The sequence below is a fragment of the Herpailurus yagouaroundi genome, unplaced genomic scaffold, assembly GCF_014898765.1.
Source record: "Herpailurus yagouaroundi ecotype Mexico unplaced genomic scaffold, PumYag 205, whole genome shotgun sequence".
NCBI lineage: Eukaryota > Metazoa > Chordata > Mammalia > Carnivora > Felidae > Herpailurus > Herpailurus yagouaroundi.
The window spans coordinates 5,218,369-5,234,925 of record NW_024412436.1 but is presented as its reverse complement, the minus strand read 5'-3'; the positions used below and the strand labels follow the sequence as shown (position 1 = coordinate 5,234,925).

General features: G+C 47.7%; 1 long non-coding RNA gene across 1 annotated transcript; it reads left to right on the top strand.

Annotated features, from left to right (window-relative positions):
- Positions 1-318: 318 nt before the first annotated feature.
- On the top strand, positions 319-7,809 carry LOC121015074 (uncharacterized). Its single transcript, XR_005783609.1, has 2 exons — positions 319-551; positions 7,590-7,809. It is a non-coding gene; the product is annotated as an uncharacterized LOC121015074 (long non-coding RNA).
- Positions 7,810-16,557: the final 8,748 nt, after the last annotated feature.

Sequence of the window (16,557 nt, the reverse complement as noted above, 5' to 3'; positions counted from 1 at the left end):
GCAGTTAGTATCATGCTGTAACCTACTGAACAAACTTGGATGAATTTGCAGTGAACGTTGTTCATGCTAGGACTCTGATGTTCTACTTTGGGACCTGGGGAATTTATTCTGTGCAATTGAAAGACATTTTTGGGGGTGCCTGTGTGGCTCAGTCAGGTAAGCATCTGACTTTGGCCCAGGTCATGATCTTACGGTTCGTGGGTTCAAGCCCCGTGTCAGGCTCTGTGCTGACAGTGTGGAGCCTGCCTGGGATTCTCTCTCTCTCCCCGCTCTCTCTGCCCCTCCCCTACTTGCATGCTTGTTCTCTTGTTCACTGTCTGTCTCTCAAATAAATAAGCTTTTAAAAAAAATAAAAAAAATTATTTTTAAGATGCCTTTATCAAAATTAAGAAATGTGTTATTCTTTTCTCTTCAGTCATGAAGGAACACAGTGTGGAGTTATGTCACTTTAACATAATCTTGTGCTTTTTCCAGATAGCACTTGAAAAAAATGAAGGTGCTATATTGAGCTTCACTGAGAACTTTGAGTCTGCACCAGACCATGTCTTATAGTGAGTTACTCTCCAGTCACGTTCAGGTTGTATTTGTCATATAGCCTTCTTCTACCTAGGTGATAGGTAAAAGACTCAGTTTCCTAAGAGAAAAATGTGTTAAAATGCAAATATTTGAAATCTCCTGAATGGCTAAGAAGGGCAGAGAGAAAGTGAGTAGTTAGGGAGAAATTTTGAATTGATTGATATTATATCTGTCTGTATAGATACAGGTTTTGTGTGTGCGTGTGTGTGTGTGTGTGTGTGTGTGTGTGTTCTACCGTCTATAGTTCCTGTTTCTTAGCCCTTAAAATTTGGATTTAGAACTAGCTTCCTGTTGTCTTTTGCTCTGCCTTTAGTGACTGAGTGCTTACTGTGTGCCAAGCCTTTGCTAAGCAACTTACGTGCATTATCTCATCAACTCATTACAATTCTGTGATAATTATTATTTTTATGAATTTTATAGATGAGGAAACGAAGAATCAGATAGGTTGTGTAACTTGCCCAAGGCTACACAAAGCTCATATTTGATGGAGTTGGAACTCAAAGCATATATTTTTGCAACTTCTCTGCTGTATTATAGAATTTCTCTTGCGAAGTCTCCAAACATTTTTTAGGAGGCTTTTGGCATGTCTGAAATGTTTACAGAGCGTCTTTACTCTGTCCCACGGTGTCCACCAATTTCCTTCTCTTTGTGGTAATGTTTGTGTGAGACTCTCCAAGCCTCCGTACTGCTGATTCTGCTCTGGAGACACAGAGCCTCCGTGTTGAAGCCATCCTTACGAACAGCGTGGAGTCTGTTCCACCCAATGCTCTGACTACTCCTCAGGGATTTTTAAAGATTTATTATTTATTTTTGAGAGAGAGAGAGAGAGAGAGAGAGGAATGTGGGAGAGACAGAAAATCCCAAGCAGCCTCTGCACTGTCAGCACAGAGCCGGATGCAGGGCTCGAACTCATGAACCGCAAGATCGCGACCTGAGCTGAAATCAAGAGTCAGATGCTTACCCCGACAGACACCCAGGCGCCCCTACTCCTCAGGGATTTTTAATCTTGAGTGGTTTTCATAGGTTCTTCTCCCTCTTACGCAGATCCTTCTGGCTAGGACACAGCCGGAATCTACCAATCAACCAAGTGTCTGACTCCATGCTGGGCTCAGAAAGGTCCCTTGCCCCTCGTCAGGAGGCTCTACATGTGGACCAGCCCACTGAGCCTTTGCCTGTCTGCTTGGGCTGAGTTCTTCTGGAGGCTGTGCTGATCTTTCTGCAGTTAGACCAGTGGCAGGCTTACCCTGCAGGACGTCCACACAGGCCCAGGGTGTTTGCAGCAGAGGCTCCTCGCCGGTGCCTTTCTTTGGCCCCTGCACCCCTGCGCCCCATTGGCCGAGGCCCTGTGGCCCTGTGGCCTTGCCGTCTACCTCTAGAGGAGGTCCAGCCCTGAACTTGTGGGGACTTGCTCTTCATCAGCTTTCCACTGTTAGGAACTTAATTTTTTTCCCCGGTGCCTGGCAGTGTAGAAGAACCTTGGTGAGAGTTGCTGAATCGTACATCGTGGAGAAGGCAGAGAAGGTCTTGACAGTAAGTCGAGGCGACACCGATTGTGATCAGGCTGTCATACGTGCGCTTCAGAAACAGAACACGCTGGGGGGCAGTTTCTCGTTCTCCCTTCAGAGCGTAGCTTCGCAGCCTCTTATCAGCACTTTAAAATCTCCAGATCTCTGGAAACCGAACGTTTTTTTCTAAGCTTGACACAAACTCTTTTTGGTTGCAGAATTTGACTAGTACTAATGAGAGCCTATTTTTAGGCACGATCCCACTCGGTGTGACTGATCCGTGTTTCACTGCAGAAATACTGATGTGTTTGGTTACGGGATGCTTCCCGGGGCCCTGCCGGGGCTGGGAGATGATATATAGTGTAGGCATTGTATTAATTTTTTTTAAACCTGAAAAATTCTCCATCTGAAACACATCTGGCCCCGGGGGTTTTCGGTAAGAGGTTGTGGGCCCGTACAGTATTTTATCTCTGAAATTTTCTCTTACTCTTGTAAATACCAAGAGCAACAGAACACGTTTTTAGTTCTTTAAGTATTTTGGTACATAGAGCTAGTGGTTTGCCACTTAAACACCTTCATTCAGATTCCTTTTTTTAATTTATGCTAGCTTGGACCTGTCCTCCCCTTTACTGAGGGGTTCTGGGTCTGTAAACTGGCTCAAGGTTGGAATTGATTGAGGACATGTGACTTTATGTTTTTATGACTCAAGACTTTAATTCACTTGACCTACAACTTTTCTGCTTATAAAGATCAAGTGGGGGGGGCGCCTGGGGGGCTCGGTCGGTTAAGCGCCCGACTCTTGATTTTGGCCCCGGTTATGATCTCGCGGTTCGTGGGTTCGGGCCCTGTGTTGAACCATGGGATTTTTTCTCCCTCTCTCTCTCTTCCTCTTCCTCTCTCTGCCCCTTCCCCCGCCTCTCTCTCAAGAGAAATCAAAACAAAACATTAAAAAAAAGTCTTTAGGGGGCGCCTGGGCGGCGCAGTCGGTTAAGCGTCCGACTTCAGCCAGGTCACGATCTCTCGGTCCGTGAGTTCGAGCCCCGCGTCAGGCTCTGGGCTGATGGCTCAGCGCCTGGAGCCTGTTTCCGATTCTGTGTCTCCCTCTCTCTCTGCCCCTCCCCCGTTCATGCTCTGTCTCTCTCTGTCCCAAAAATAAATAAACGTTGGAAAAAAAAAAAAAAAAGTCTTTACATGTCAGGTAAGAATTGAGGAGGCTGCCCGTCTGTATCTCTTCTAGGAACACCACGATCACCCAGCTAATGCTGCAGGTCTGTGCAAGGCTGGCTGCTCTGATTCTGCCCTCACTCCACAGTGTTCAGGTACCCAGACCCACCTCTGCCGCTTGGCCCCTGCCGCTCCAGGAAGCACTTCCTTCCATCGCCTTTAGGAGGCACTGTTCCCACCGAAGGGCTGGCTTACAAAGTAATCACAGAGCTTTTCAGGGATGCCGGGGCTCCTCCCAGAAATTCATTTCTCACCGTCATGGGGAAAGGTGTGTCTGCTGGACCCTCCCGGGGGAGTAGGGGGGGGGCGGGGGGAGTGGTGAGTAGGTCTCAAATGACAAATCCACTCCAACGTTCCAGTCTACCTAAGCCTTTGAATCCCTTCCTCTCTATTAACCCGAGACAGGCCTGGCACTTCATGTTCATTTGCTGTGGCCGCTTGTGACCCACGTTTCGGCCAAGGAACCGACTATTAGAGCTCTTTGTGACTCTCTGAGCTGCAACACGAAATGCAGAACCTCTGTTGAGCGCGCCCATATCAATAAATTTGGCCTGATGCACTTTTGTTTCTTTTACCGTTCTCCCACACGCAGTCCCTGGATCTCTGTCTGTATAAATGAGAAAAACCCAGTAGTTCTTTTGGAGTGTAGTGGGTCTCCTCGTGGGTCATGCTCTGTACCTCCGGGGGCCTTCTGTGACTGGAGTCTGGTTCTAAATCTGGAAGCACAGAGGAGTGGTGGGTGTGGGTCCAAGGAAAGTCGTGTCTTTCAGGGCAGCTGCCTCCGAGAGGCCGTCACCGTTTTCTCAGGTTAGTCTGCTCAGGCAGGTGTCTTCCACTGAGAGAAGACGCATCAGCGTTTAGGGGTTCGGTGTCTCCACCTTATCAGAGTCTTCCCACAGCGTCCCCGGTTTTCAGGGTTCTAGTCCTTTCTAGTCAGTGCTCTCACTTGAATAGATGCCCTGTGAGGTTAGGAGTTGTGTTTGCTTTATAGTTCAGTCCCTCTCAGGATGAGATTCTGGGCTTGGTGTCCTCAGTCTCGGCTCGGTGGCTAAAGCAGATAAGGGTCTCTTTCAGGATAGAGAAATTTTCTGATCATTTGTTCAGAAATTCAACTTGGAATTTGGACCCCCTCTTTCGCACCTTATCTAGTGACCTTAGGAACAATCAGCCGATATCATTGTATTCATTAGTTTGATGAATTTTCAAAGGTATTATATACTTGGTGACCCAGAACCTTGCCTTTATAAGTGTTTGATTAGTAGGATATCCAGTGATGATGTTTACATATCTCTTTGACCATATCGTGCCATGGACTATCGGTGCTCTCTTTACCTACTGGAAATTGAGTCATTTGTGTCTTTAAATCTAATCACATTAGAGGGGCGCCTGGGTGGCGCAGTTGGTTAAGCGTCCGACTTCAGCCAGGTCACGATCTCGCGGTCTGTGAGTTCGAGCCCCGCGTCAGGCTCTGGGCTGATGGCTCGGAGCCTGGAGCCTGTTTCCGATTCTGTGTCTCCCTCTCTCTCTGCCCCTCCCCCATTCATGCTCTGTCTCTCTCTGTCCCAAAAATAAATAAATGTGGAAAAAAAAAATTTAAATCTAATCACATTAGAAAGCCAATTCCAGACACCCCAGGATCAGATTCAGAAAACTTGGCCTTGAGATTCTGTTAGTCTAGAACCATTCTCTGTACCCACATCTGCATTAGTGTTTGAGAACCAGAACCATAAGGATGGATGGATGGATGGATAGATGGATGGGTAGGTAGATAGATAATTTTAAGGAAATGACTCACACAGTTATGTAAGCTTAGTAATCCTAAAATCTACAGGATAGGCCAGCAGGGTAGAGATTCAGGGAACTAGTATAGTTTGAGTCTAAGGGCAGTCTACTGGTAGTATTCTTTTTCAGGGGTGGTTAATCTTTCGTTCTTTTACAGCTGAATGGATGAAGCCCCCCTACACCGTGAAGGATAGGATAATTTACTCTACTCAAAGTCTGCCAGTTTCAGTGTTTCAAAAAACAACTTCATAGAAACATCCAGGTTAATCTTTGGCCAAAGATTATTGGTCCATCAGCCAAGATGATACAAAAAAGTAACCACCACACCAGGAATGAATTATACAAGATAGGCCGTAGGTGGAAATCTCAAATTGTTGATGTGGCCGGGTTGTGAACAGTTCTGTTCTTTGCTCTGTTTCAGTACTTCCTGTCCACATCTCATGTCAGTGATGTCTGACCTCCTCTCACCCATGCGACACTTTGATAAAGGCCACCTGATATCGCCAAACCAAATGACCTGTTCCAGGCCTTTTCGTTCTGGACTTCTTTGCTTTCTTTGATGATCTGATCTAACTTCCTCTGATCTAACTTCGCGCTGATCTAACTTCCTCTGTCTTTGAGACGTCGCTTCTGCTTCTCATTGCTCTTCCGTTCGCCCCAAGCCTTTCCCTCCCTCTGGTGCCCTGGCGTTGATTTTCCTTCGGTTCTGCTCTCAGCCCTCTGGTAGTCTCACCATGTGCTCATCTTTGGTGACCTTCTCCTTTCGTTCTTTCTATCACAACCCATATTCGGTAGATACAGGCATTCCATAAGGATTCGTTAGGGACACGCTGACTCCCAAATGTGTCTTCATCGCCCTGAACTGCAGACTCTTGCGCCTTGTCCACATACTTTCCTCAGAGCATCCAGAGGCACCCCGACCCTGCATACTGAAAACTCAACTCCACGTATGTCTCCTTTCCCACACTGCGCCTCCCCCCCCCCCCCCCCCCCCGCATTCTTCTCATTTCCTGCTGTCCCATTTGCTTTTCCCTCAGTCGCCCAAGACAAAAGCTTGGGCATCATCTTAGACTCCTCCCTTTCCCTCCCCCACCTCCGTGAATGTAATCAGAGTCTTGCCAGTGTTTTCCTTCTATTTCTGAATGCATTTCTACCTTTCCAGTGTGCTGGGACAAGTCCCAGTCATCTTAAGCCCAGGTTACCATGAGAGCCTCCTCACGGGTCTCCCCTCCGCGACATGCTCCCCTCTGGTCTGCCCTCCCAGCTGTTGCCAGAGAGAGGGGTTTTTCATGGGCGGATGCAATCAGGCCACTCCCGTGCTAAGACCCTTCATCCCTGTTATCTCTGGGATGAGCTCAGGTCCTTAACTTGATTCCTACGTCCTGCCCTGATCTGCCCTCATCGGCTGCCATTCTCTTCTTGCACTCCACTGATTGTTTGCAACGTTTCTGCCTGATACTCATTTTGCCTTCTTGATTTTGTGTATGATATATTCAGTCTCCCTCTTGATTGCCCTTCTCTGTATTTGTTTACCTGGCTGACTCCTATGTAGCCTTTCCATCTCAAGTGCAATGTCATCTAGCAGATATCCCCAGGTAAGGCCAAGCACCCTGTCTCTAAGCTTCCTTTCTATTGCTTTATATAAGATTATCTTTTTATAAGATAGCTTCTCCAAATGCAGAAACTGTGTCTTATTCATCTCTGGGTCTCCGACATTTAGCACAATACCTAGACCGTGGGAAGCATTTAGTAGCTATTAGGCGAACCATTAAACTGAACCCCAGGTGGGAACCGTAAACATCAGAGCAGAGAGTGAGCGAAAATAAGGAGGCAGGTCCTCCTAGAACTTGGGACCTCAAGATCCAGGGAGCAGTCAGGCCTTACTCCAGACACTGGACTTGACAGTGATATGGCTCAGGGGGAAACCATCTAACCAAGCTCTCAAGGGCACGATACTCAGTAAGAACATAATGTCAGCTTATTAACTTAAAGTAAGCATTATAAATGCTGGGGCGGGGGGCAAAGTGGTTAAGTGGATGGGGTTGGTAGTGCACTTTTCTCCCCTGTGTAAAGACAGACTGTCCTCACAAGATAGTCCAGGGAATATGGGATCATCAGAGTGACCACAGTGGCTACAGTCGTCAAGCGGTGGTAGCCTGAAATAGCTTTCTGTCCGTGGTAGGTATATATAGATAGATAGATAGATAGATAGATAGATAGATAGATAATAATGAACTGACAGATGCATTGGACTGGTTAAGTCCTGCTTTTCACTGGCCAGTGCTGCCCTGCACTGACAATGACATCTTAGACATGAAGAGACAGCCTAGAAACCTTGACTGGGCTTTAGAGTTTCCTGTGTCTTGAGAGAGCCCCTAGACAGAGAGCCTGTCGCATAGAGTGGATTCTCCACGGGTGAATAGTATCACCCGTGGAGTGTTGATGCTTCTCGTTTCAAAACTCGTTAGCCTCTGTGTTTTTCTTAATCTGTTTTTTTATCAGGTTTTGAGGTATTTACTACACCAACATAACATGGAAAGAATGTTGGACACAGGCGTGCACAAAAATGAACACACGTGTGGCGGACGCCCGTGGCACCTAGCAAGGCAATGGCCCCAAGTAAAATGAGCGTATAACTGCCAGCCCCGTTATTGCTGATGTCCATTGCTCTCGTGTGTAGTCTCCCTACTGTTTATAACAAAATATATTATTTTTTTCCTTACATGTCTGCTCTTTCTTGGCTCTCCCGCTACAGTGTAAATCTACGCTGAGGCCCAGAAAAGAACCTGAAACGGTGGGAACCCAGTAGATGTCTGTTGAGTTGTGGGTCACCATATAGCAACGTGTTGCTATATACTTGGTTCAAGTAAAGTTTTGAGATACAGGAGCTTTCTGAATATCTAAAATAAAAATTAAAACTCTAAAATCGGGGCCCCTGGGTGGCCCAGTTGATTGACTCTTGATTTCAACTCAGGTCATGAACCCAGGGTCTTGGGAGCCCTGCGTTGGGCTTTCTGCTGAGTGTGGAGCCTGCTTAAGATTCTCTCTCTCTCTCCTGCCTTTCTCCCTGAGCGCACACACACACTCTCTCTCTCTTTCAACAAAAAAAACTGTCTAAAATTTTAAGGTATAATTTACCTTATAAAAGCATAGAGTTTGAGCTCTGAAAGTCTCAGCAGGTGCTGCCTGCCTCTGAGCATTGCCATGACCCCCCCCCCCCCCCACACACACACACAAGGAGCCCCAGGGAGCCTGCTGAGCAGCTTTCTACCTGGGGAACAGGCCGGAGGGCTTGTTTTGTACCTCCCTCTCAGGGAGTGTCTGCATTTTCCCTTCATTTGTCATATCCCTGTTGACCACAGTCACCTGCAGGGAGTTTCCAGGCGCGTGCTGCCTCTTGACGAGTTGTGTCTTACGGCTCTGAACATCTGCTCTGACCATCTGTCCTACCCGCTTGTCTTCCCCGAACCTCGTCAGTACCAGAAAATGCACCAGCTCCAAAACCTCCCCCCGTCGGTCAAGCACCCTCCTCTTCTTCGAGTCTGACTGCAATACTTTCTGGAACTCATTACCTCTGATGCCTCCCCATTTTCGTATTTACGTGAATCACTTCCTGGCTGCTCCTGTCTCCTTCTCCAGCCTGGAGTCTGTGATCCATTGTTAGAATCACTTCCTTGCAAAAATTCCTGCCTCCTTTGCTCTTCTGTCCCTTCATTGTACTGGGTGGGGAATACAGCTTTGGGGAAACCCGAAGCCCTTTTCGTCTACCCAGAGCTTTATTGCTTTAGTTATTGCCTCTCTTTGGATCATTCTTCTTACAGTACTCCCTTTCGCTACCTTTCCAGGCTCCGGCTCTCAGCAGAATTTCTCACGAACTGCCTGTGCTCCTGTCTCTACCTGGGACACCCTTCCTTCCTTCCCATCCTTCTGGAGTCCAACCTTGTCACAGCTGCTTCCTCCTCATACAGACTTCTCCTGTCAGGATTGTCCGTGCGCTCCAGGCTGCCAGTCCCTCTTTACCCTTTGCTGTGGTCATCTTCTGAGACCTTTCTGCCACGCCCCTTCCCTTGGCTTCCCGACACCCCGTTCTCTGGTTTTCTTCCCTTCTCACAACTTGCCCCCGTCCTCCCTCCATACCTCACCTCGACAGCTCAGTGCTCCCCATCACTGAAGCCTGGCCCTTATCTTTCTCTACATTATTGTCCAATGTGGTGACATTTTCTTCTGTGATTTAATGTTTTATTTATTTTTGAGAGAGAGAGAGAGTCAGGAGATGAGTGGGGGAGGGGCAGAGAGAGAGAGGGAGACATAGGATCCGAAGCAGGCTCCAGGCCCCGAGCTGTCAGCACAGAGCCCGATGCGGGGCTCGAACTCGTGAACCATGAGATCGTGTCCTGAGCCGAAGTCGGATGCTCAACTGGCTGAGCCACCCAAGTGCCCCTCTTCTGTGATTTTAACAACCACCTGTGTATTGCTATCTTCAGAAATGTATACACAGCCAAGACCTCTGTGAGCTTCAGCCCTCCATATCCTGGTACCTACTTGACTCCATTCGGAGGTGTGTAGACGTCTCAGACTCAACATTTGCAACAACGCAGGTTGATTTCTCTTCCTTCTCCCCAGCTAAACGTCCAGCTCTATGAGCACCTTTATTTATCTAGCTGTTCAGGCCAGAAACCCAGGAGTCACTCTTGGTTCATTTTTCTTCATTCCCCTGTTCAGTCGTCAGCACGAAGTCCTGTTTAGTGTCCATTTCTGCCTCGTCACCCCGCCCCTGCCGCCCAGGCCACCGCTACCCTGTACCAGAACCGCTATGGTACCTTCCCGCCGGTTTCTCTGTTTCTGTCTGTATTGCCCCCATTCTGTTTCCCGCACGAGAGCAGGAACCATTTTGCATCAGATCATAATCGCTTTCCTTAAAATCCTTCAGTTTGATCAACTTATTTTTGTTTTCCACATAATGTCAAAAACCTTGAATGCAAGTGCACATATAAGAGCAGGTTGGTGAAGTGTAATATTACGGGCAGATATATTAATAATCACTTTCAATAAAAGGTAATTTTCAACTCTTTTTTTTTTTAATGTTTATTTATTTTTGAGACAGAGAGAGACAGAGCATGAATGGGGAGGGGCAGAGAGAGAGAGGGAGACACAGAATCGGAAACAGTCTCCACGCTCTGAGCCATCAGCCCAGAGCCTGACGCGGGGCTCGAACTCACGGACCGTGAGATCATGACCCGAGCCGAAGTCGGCCGCTTAACCGACTGAGCCACCCAGGCGCCCCAATTTTCAACTCTTAAAATAAACATACATGGATTGCCTGAAGGCATTCCATAAGGAGTCCCATATCAGTCTACCAGAGTCAGAATGGGAACAATTGTTTCACGTTTTAGAGCCAAAACATTTTTTAGGTAGTGGTGGTAACTTTGAGCCAATGTTTGCTCTGGATGATATGATACAGAATTATAAATGTGACAGAGGAATATCTTTTCCCACTCATTCCGTTGCTAGGTTTATGGGTACGTTTTATCACTGAAAAACAGACACTTGGTGACAGTATTCGGCACGATTTCTTATGGCTGTCACAACCAGCCTCATAGGCACACAGCCAGTGCAGTCACACGGGGCACCGCACGCAGAAGGACCCCGCAATCAACTTGGGGTTTAATGCTCTGAGGTCACCGTCATGAAGCTCTTAATAATTTTATCTTTTTAAAAAATTATTTAAGGGGCGCCTGGGTGGCGCAGTCGGTTAAGCGTCCGACTTCAGCCAGGTCACGATCTCGCGGTCCGTGAGTTCGAGCCCCGCGTCAGGCTCTGGGCTGATGGCTCAGAGCCTGGAGCCTGTTTCCGATTCTGTGTCTCCCTCTCTCTCTGCCCCTTCCCCGTTCATGCTCTGTCTCTCTCTGTCCCAAAAATAAATAAACGTTGAAAAAAAAAATTTTTAAATTAAAAAATTATTTAAGTACTCTCTACACCTAACGTGGGGCTTGAACTCACTACCCTGAGATCAGGGGTCGTATGCTTCTCTGACTGAACCACCCAGGCGCCCCTGTGCGGTTTTTTTAATGTTTATTTATTTTGCAGAGAGAAAGAGAGCGTGAGGGTGCATGCATGAGGGAGGGGCAGAGAGAGAGAGGGAGAGAGAGAATCCCAAGCAGGCTCCACGTCCTGAGCAGAGCCCAGCTGAAGGCTCGAACTCACGAACTGTGAGATCATGACCTGAGCCGAAATCAAGAGTCAGACGCTTAGCCAACTGAGCCACCCAGTCCCCCTCCCCAATAGTTTTATCTCTGAATGTGTGCTTTAAAAAAATTTTTTAATGTTTATTTTTATTTTGAGAGAGATTGAGAGACAGAGTGCCAGCAGGAGAGGGGGAGACACAGAATCCGAAGCAGGCTCCAGGCTCTGAGCTGTCAGCACAGAGCCCGACACGGGGCTCGAACCCACGGACTGTGAGATGATGACCTGAGCCGAAGTCAGATGCTTAATCGACTGAGCCACCCAGGCGCCCCTTGAATGTGTGTTTTGTACATGAGTCTGATGAGACAGTGGGGTATACACAGGGACTTCAGAGCCCCTGCTCACATGCAGACTTGCCTCTTGCCACCTCCCTGCTTCCCTGGGATGGGTCTTTTTACCCAGCTGCTTTCCAGCACCTGGTCTCCTGGGCCCTGCACAACCTCCCCTGCTCTGTGACCACTGCTCTTCTCCCAGGGAGGATCGACGTCCGGTGCACGCTCTGGGGTATCTTTGGGCGTACGTGTGCTGTCCATTCCCATCCCCCTGTGGGCTGGCCCCACCACGGCGAGTGTGGTGAGTAACTCAGCAGGGACCTCTCACCCTCCTTCTCTAGGGTACCAAGCCCTTTCCCACTCCTGGCTTGGGCCCTGCACAGTGTGTAGCAGATGGCTGCCTTGGGCGACTGGTAGTAAGTGCCATGGGAAATTTCTGGACTAAAATCGTGTTGCCTGTGCTCTGTGTTCTAGAGCCAGCAGTGTGATCGGTTCATTTCTACTTCATCCTGGGGCATTCCCAAAGTTACTCTCCAAGAAAAGCGCTTGCTGTCGCCTTCAAGGGGCCCGCCCATCGCTCCCCTCCCTCGGGTGAGGTGGCCACAGATCTAGGCTACAGAGAGCCTTGATTTGGCACCTCGGTGTTTACAGCCGGCTCTGTTCTTTGATCTGTTAAGAATGTGGGTCTGCCTTTGATAATCAGCACAGACCCCAGTGGCAAAGAATATAACGGAAACGGTTCACCAAACAACTTTTATCAGCAGCCCAGTTAAGGGAAGTGGTCTTTGTAAAGGATTGTTGAAGTGACATACAGTCCATTTATTTCTGAAGCTGTTCCACGTTTTGTCCTCGGCTTGGCTTTGCACTTGGACACTTGGGCTTAGGCCCCTTGTACAGTTACTTTCTTTGAATCTATGGTGGTGTCATGTTGTTCGCTGCTTTTGGGGGGTTTTGTTTTGTTTTGCTTGTTTGGTTTTTTTTAAGAGTGTCAGGAGAACCTGCTTTATAAAACTCATTATTTCACTACCCTAGGTGTGGCTGGGGACACGCTCCTCACATGACTCAGCCTGCCCTGCGCATATAATGTATGTGAGAAATCTCTTCCAGAATGCCAGCCAGGGAAAGCTTTGTTTTAGCCACTTTATGGACCGTATCTCCTGCCTCTCTGTGTTCTATTCTCCTACCCCAATATCGATCTTTATATTTTCCTGATTTCCGTAGTTTATTTAACATTTATATGCATTTACGGTAAGTAGCATCAGCTCCTTTAGGCAGAGTGTGAGTAAGTAAAGGTAACGATGCCTCTTGCTTCCAGTAGTCAGGTCATATTGTTTTGGGTTTTTTTTTAATTTCTTTTAATGTTTTATTTATTTTTGAGACAGAGAGAGACAGAGCATGAGCAGGGGGAGGGGCAGAGAGAGAGGGAGACACAGAATCCGAAGCAGGCTCCAGGCTCTGAGCTGTCAGCACAGAGCCCGACGTGGGGCTTGAACTCACGAACCGTGAGATCATGACCTGAGCTGAAGCCAGCTGCTTAACCGGCTGAGCCACCCAGGTGCCCCGACATTGTTTTGTTTTCCAGTGCTCTGATCCTGGCTAACTTGGCCTCTGTCTCTGGATTCTGTGTGAACGATTGCTGAACAGCCTTTACTTACCGATTGCTTTAGAACACCTTCCATTTCGAGAAACAGATCTCATTGAGGTGGGGCTGGGCAGCCTTTCTAGCCTCTCCTTCCGGCTACAACTGGTACACCGTTGCCGAAGTAGCCAGTCCGGCCCACATCACACAGCTAAGGAGGCTGACGCCACAAAAGTGCCGTGGCAGGTGCAGCAGAAGCCTGGGGGTGACCTGTGTGTGCACTCAAGGTGCTTCGAGTGCATTTGGAGAGAGAACAAATAATGCACGAGATAAAGGGGACCACGATTTGGGAGCTCCTTATTGGTACAGTGGTTGCTCAGAGAAGGGCGAGGCTACTGTCTGTTTTGATGGGTACTTGGTATAGTCCAGAAGCATCCCATTGCACAAATATACCTAAGTGTCATTGCAGCTGCTCAGTTATTTATTAGAAGTCCATGTGGAGCTTCCACAGGCCAGGCATTCTTCTAAGCCCTTGAGCCCTTTAATGAGATACTAGCTCATTTCATTCTTGTAACAACCATAGACACTATTATGAGAACAATTTAAGCAGAAGTGGACACACAAAGGGGTCTTTGCGCCAGGTTATACACCATTCTATGTGATCTCAGGTAGCCCTCTGGCGTCCACAGTGACAGAGCACATAGCCACGCTGGTAGTTTTTCAGGATAAATTGTGGTATCATGTTAAAAACTTACCCTACAGGCGGCACAACTTTTTTTTTTTTTAATTTTTTTAACGTTTATTTATTATTGAGAGACAGAGAGACACAGAGTGTGAGCGGGGGAGGGGCAGAGAGAGAAGGAGACACAAAAATCCGAAGCAGGCTCCACACGGTCTGCACAGAGCCCCCAATGCGGGGCTCGAACCCACAAACTGTGAGATTGTGACCTGAGCCGAGGTCGGCCCCTTAACCGACTGAGCCACCCAGGCGCCCCAGGGGGGACAACTTTTGATAAGTAAAACAAGTAAGGTCCGTTAGAAAGTGCGGCTAAATAAAGTCCACGGATTCTGTAGGAACCTACGGATAGACGGGCAGTTGGCCTGCCACCTCCCTCTGAAATAAGTTCTCATATGGGCCTTAATAAAAGTTCTTGGGGCGCCTGGGTGGCTCAGTCGGTTAAGCGTCCGACTTCAGCTCAGGTCACGATCTCACGGTCCGGTCCGTGAGTTCGAGCCCCGCGTCGGGCCCTGGGCTGATGGCTCAGAGCCTGGAGCCTGCTTCCGATTCTGTGTCTCCCTCTCTCTGCCCCTCCCCTGCTCATGCTCTGTCTCTCTCTGTCCCAAAAATAAATAAATGTTAAAAAAAAATTTTTTTTTTAAATAAAAAATAAAAGTTCTTTTCATGGACCCTTTACAACAGTGGGTGAACATCTGTATGTGTTGGTTTCATTAAATTTAATTGGGAGTGAAATCAGAAGATTTGTTGCCACCAGTTCAAGAATAACTGTTGTGGGCGCTGAAGAGGTGGAATGGATCCCCCTCCCGTCCCCGCAGTATTGGGTTCAGGTGTAGAAACGGAAGGTACCTCGTATGCACCAGGAAGGTATCACAAGGTTTGCTAAACATGTAATGAGACGTCCTGGGAAGAGCAGGGCAGGCTTCCCAAGCAGGGTCAGAGGTGGCTTAGAAGAACAGGTAAAGGGGACTGGCTTCATCTTGACCCTGACCAGATGGTGGGGCGGGGCCAGGGCTGCTGGCTGGGGTTCGTGGTAACTTCCTGCCTGCTCCACGGGAGGGATCACCTGGGCTTTCTTATCAGCCTGCGTAGGGGCAGGGGCATGGGGCCGCCTGAAAGCCGTCAGCAAACATCGGACAAAAACGTTTTTAAGTGCTTACCATTGTTTCTGTTCTAGGGCAGAAATGTTGTCTGTGGACTAAAGTAAATACCATGTCACATTAATCTAATACTGCAAATGGAAGGTTCTGCAAACTCTAATATCAAGAATGTCTTGGGAACCTTGGACCCAAGGCCATATCCTGTGTATCTTTTAAAAACACGAAATATTTGACATCTTTAATACGTTCGGGTTAACCACGATTCTGAAATACTTGGTATTGTCTGGGTCGTTGTAGGCAAAGAAGCTTCTTTTTTTAGTTTTATTTTTATGGCATTAATGGTTTCTAAGTCTTAATCACATTCTTTGCGTACTTTATGAAGCAGATGCTTAATAAATAGGAACTCTTGGTTTTAAATTTAATAAATGGGACTCCTGTTTTACTGTGCGCATCTTAAGTTTTAGGTTCTGGGTTAACTGTTGGGGAGTAGGATCAAATGGGAATAAAATGCAGACTTTTAGATGCCAGAGGCCTGGGAGAGACTGGGAAACAGTTATCAGGAGACATGTTACGGGTAAATAGTCAGAAGACGACATCTTTACCTTTCAGATTTGTGGTTTACTGCAGATCTTTAATTTTCAGACAGTTTCTCATGTTTTAATATCTGTGACATTGGGATATGCCTTACAGTTGCTGGTGAGTCAGAACCAGCATTATTCAGTTCCCACTGGCACGTGAAATAATGGGTCTTAACCATCAGTGGCATCTTAGAATTGATGAAAGATGCAAATTTTTATAGCTTTATGCCTCTTCTGCAGAAGTGCATTCAAGCTTCAGGGAAAATATCCACAGTCAGAACCAAGTGCCAGATGTGATTGTCTTAGAGTTGCCTTGAAGGAAAAGTAGGCGTTGGCTCAGTGTGAGTGAGCGGGAGAGAGGAGCATGTACAGAGCACGTCGTCGTTAAGGACTGTATTGTGTTGGGGAATGGGCTAGGAGTTCGGTGTGGCAGAAACGTAGGATGGAGCGGGAGTGACACGGGGAGAGTGATCAACTGGCGGGATGGTAGCCTGGAGCCAGCCTTGGGAGGATTGGTGGGGCCGCTGGGGAGTTAGGTTGTATTGGTGCGTCCACATAGCGTCGTAGACCAGCTGCCCCTGTTTGCCTCAGCGAGGGGTGGGTAGCACTGACACAGTAACAGAAGAGGGTAGAGAATCCAGTACATCAAATTCCATCAGTGGTACAGAGCTCTCCCAAGTGAAAGCAGCTAGCCAGATGGTGCGGAATTGAATGGAAGGGAGAACTTTACCCACTGGGGCTATTTCCTTCTGCCCCAGGTGTGAGTAGAGCTGGGGTTCGGTGGCTTGTTTTGGAAGCCTGTTTCTGGACTGGTGCTATGACTGAAAAATAGAAGATGGCTTTCTTTCTTTCTTTCTTTCTTTCTTTCTTTCTTTCTTTCTTTCTTTTAAATTTTTTTTCATGTTTATTTTTGAGAGAGAGAGAGAGAGAGAGACAGAGCATGAGCGGGAGAGGGGCAGAGA